The sequence below is a fragment of the Palaemon carinicauda genome, chromosome 17 (genome assembly GCF_036898095.1).
Source record: "Palaemon carinicauda isolate YSFRI2023 chromosome 17, ASM3689809v2, whole genome shotgun sequence".
NCBI classification, from domain to species: domain Eukaryota; kingdom Metazoa; phylum Arthropoda; class Malacostraca; order Decapoda; family Palaemonidae; genus Palaemon; species Palaemon carinicauda.
In genome coordinates, this window is record NC_090741.1 from 125,384,370 (window position 1) to 125,388,696 (window position 4,327).

The window sequence follows — 4,327 nt, forward strand, 5'->3', positions numbered from 1 at the left end:
TATATATATATATATGTGTGTGTGTGTGTGTGTGTGCGTGTGTGTTTATGTATATTTGTGTGTCATATCACTTGATTTAAAAACTAGAGTAAGATGACAAATAGAGAGATACTTTAATTATTATTATTATTATTATTATTATTATTATTATTATTATTATTATTATTATTATTATTATTATTATTATTATTATTATCATTATTATTATTATTTTGATGACAATAATAGAAAATAACAATATTAAGAATATACAGTGATGATAATAATTAAACTATTAATGGATAACAACAATGGTATTAATAGCAATGCTAATGATGATAATGATAATAAAAACAGTAATAATTATAAGGATATAAACCCAGATAAAGAAAATGGTAATGAAAGGAAAAGTATTATCATATTAGATAAGGAAGATAATATGGAAAAAAATAACAGTAATAATATAAATAATTGCAGTGATAATATTATAATTTGAACGTATATTGTTTTAAGTGATTAATGCCTCAGAGTCATTGATCATATAAATGATAGTTTTTGTCTTCGCCTCTGCATCTCAATATTAATGTGATGATGTGAAATATTACTTAACTAATGCAGGAGTAATTAGGGACAATTTAACTTTCCCTGATGACATTTGCTGATTAGAATATATTTTATCCTTACCTGGAGTAGCAGAGAGAATGATCCTGTCAGAATTATAGAGAAACCTTTATTATTTTTGTTGGCAGTGATACAATGATAACTTTTAACAAGACACATTCCATACATTGGATAACATTATTATTATTATTATTATTATTATTATTATTATTATTATTATTATAAATGGTCATGAGTAGAATATTAATTCATGATAATCCTTATAACTATTGTTATCTTTAAAAAAAAAGTAACCATAAATTGAATATTACAATTTCACACCTTGCAGCAAAAAGAACGGAATACCTATTCCCCTTTCTCCCAAATCTTCCCCTTCTCTCTGAGAGTCAATTGCAACATCGTGATCTCATGGAACGGGCGACCTCCCGCCAATTTGAGATGCGACCAGTATCCTACCGAAAGAGGATCAGCTCCGAGAATGAGTTTCAAGAAAGTAGGCGTCTTTTATACTCCTCAGAGACCTAATATTTTCTCTCCTCTTCACGTTCCATTCCCTTCCAAACCTGATCCTTATCCTTCTTAAAATCTTTGCAGGCTCTGGAGATCTTGTGCGCTTCTTATAGCGATCCTATGTCGTCTCGAACGCTCGAAGACATCGTCGGAATCTTTTGGAGCTAGTGATATAATTTTTCACGGTAATGACACCGTATCAAGGTTTACGACATCACAATGTAATTTTGAGTCATGCGAGCGATGGTGAAAGAGATTCCTTTCTTTTTCCGAATCGTCGATTAGGATTGCAAGGGTAGAGAAGAGGAAATATCGCCAATTGCCCCTCTTGTGTGGGTTCAAGAATGGGTCCACTGACAAAGGACATCGATATGGGTTCAAAACTCATAATTTGTTATTTATTCGGAAAAATTGCCTTGATAGAATATACGGGGAATTTATATATCAAGAGACTGTGGTGAAATTGAATTTTCACAGTATCTGGTGACATTACACTAATAAGTATAAAGTACATATGTATTTACTGGGTATTCAGAAGAATTTAATTGACGTAAAAAGTAGTAAATTTAAATTAGAATATAAACGGTAAAATTGCCTTGTAGAAATTACATTTAACAATTGTATTTCAAAGTACGCTGTAGAGTATACAATGAAACTGTGTTAACATTGTACTCGATGCAAATAAACCAGAAGATCGATTAAGTGAAAACTATAAAAGTCAATGAACAGGACATAAAAACTTACTCTTGTGTTAACAGGGAACCAAACAGAGCAAAAGTTGTCATTCTATACCATTTTGTTAAAAACGGTTAAATTGTAAATTCGAAAAAAAGTCTAAATTTATCTGTAAGAAACTAGTTTTCGTTAACATTACAAAATTTTACGAATATTTTGTAAATGTCAAAATTTAAATAATGTTTTCAAGGAACACAATGAAGAATTTGGATTGAGAGATTTAAAACATGAAATTGGAAAATGTAATAGACGGCCTAAAATTTCACTCCCATATTTTAAACCGGATATTACATCACAACTGAACAATAGATTAATAAATCATTAAAGTGGTTTTTATCAATCATATTTTGTATCTATAATTTATTGTAATGTCATTTCATTTAAGGTTTATCAGATGAAGTAGGAACGTTTAAACTTTTAATTTTGACTTCCTAGAAATTTTATCTATTTCAGTAAGCCATGCGAGTGAGCTGTTACGTTGTAACTGAGAGGTTAGGTGAATGCAACTAACTTTATTTCAACAGACAGTGAGCTTATATAAAAGAGCCTTTAATATAAGGTCACAAAAATTCAAACACATCAATTCATGAAAAGACAGGCTTGAACCAGTTCTGTTAACAGTGAGGTGTAGAGAGATATATAAAATAAAAATGAAAACACCATAACAATGTATAAGTATATGTGAAACATGTGCGATACATGGCTCCCCCGGAAAAAGACATACATAAGAAATGAGGTAGACTGGTCATAATGCAGGAGATACGCAGGTTTAAGCTGAGCAATGGAGAATCAGTCTTCTTTGCCACGAATGTTCAGTAAGAATGCCTTCGTTGTTTGATGGATCACAAGGAATGGGTTCGTGTAAGGGGCGTTAGTGGTGGTTTGCTAGTGTCGTTGCGCAGGAAAACGTTCGATGCTATGTGCAATTCTGTTGGTATGTATTGCTTCGGTGGGGGCTTGTAAGTCTGGCTGTATGGAGTAAATTTTTCCATAACATGATATAGGCGCTGGAGATTGTTGGAGTACGTTGTCGACGGAAAAAATTTGACAGGGACGACCGACGGCTCTCCATACACCATTAAGCAGCCGAAAAATCTAGGGTGTACTTAGGAGTGGTCCTTAGTCCCAGAAGGACCCAGAGAAGCTGAGTAAACCAATTAGAATCCTTGCAGCGAGACATCAAAGCTGCTTTGAGGGTGTGATGAAAACTTTCAACCATTCCATTGGCAGCAGGGTTGTAGGCAGTTGTCTGATGTAGATTGATTCCCAAGAGATTCACTAATGATGTCCACAACTGAGAGGTGAAAGTGGTACCCATGTCAGAAGTAATATACTTATGGATACCTAATCTCAATCCACCCTGAGAGTGAGGCCGATGTACATGAGGCAGACGTTGCAGTTTCCACGAGAATGGCATCAGGCCAACGAGTGGAGTGGTCGGTGACAATAGACAGGTAATGATGTCCTTGTGATGTAGGTAGGGGTCTATTAACATCGACGTGAATGTAGGCAAAGCGCCGCTGAGATTGAGGAAAGGTGCCCACTCCTGAATCCGTGTGTCAATGAACTTTTAGATTTTGGTATGAAGTACAGGCGCGGACCCAATCCTTAGCATCCTTAGTGATGATTTGCCAAATGAGCTTCGTCTTCGGTAGCTGTGCAGTAGATCAGCGTGAGGGATGTGGAAGGCCATGAAGGAAATCAAACACCTGTTGATACACGGGAGCAGGTATCCATGGTCTAAGTCTACTAGTAGTGACGTTACAGAGGGGGGTGGCGTTAGAGTTGTCGAGAGAGTTGTCTCTCAAATGGATGAATGTGCAGGATGTACTACATGATTGGTAGTCTGGATCTTTTTGCTGAGCTTCTCCAAGGCATTTTAATCCTATCCCAGATGAATAAAAGTCAATGTGTTTTTTGACAAGGCAATGAAAATGGGATTCATTTTCCAAGGGATGTATTGAAGGGTGCAATTGCATTCAACCACTGCAGAGAGATGTCGGCGTTGACTGGCAGACCAGGCATTGGACTGTCGAGTGAAGGCATGCACCAGAGGCATGTGGTCCATGTGAATGATGAAGGGCTTATCTTTCATGAAGGGGCAAAAGTGACGGACAGCCAAGTGCATTGCTAGCAATTCGCTGTCGAAGGTATAGTAGCCGGATTCCCCCTTAGACAATTTTCTACTGAAGAAGGGCAATGGGTGGGGTGAGTCATTGACAATCTGCTCACGTACCGCACCAATAGTGACGTTGCTGGCATTGGTTAGGAGAAGGAGAGGTGCATGTGGCACAGGAAATGTGAGAGCAGCAGCGGTTGATATGGCATTCTTTGTGTTGCAGAAGGACGCTTCTTTAGGTCTTTTGGATTGCCCTTGAGGGAGGTGTAGAGGGGGACATTAGTGGCAGCGATGGCTGGCAGGAAACAGTAATAATAGTTCATCATGCCCAAAAATTCTTGCAGTGGTTTTAAAGTCGAGGGT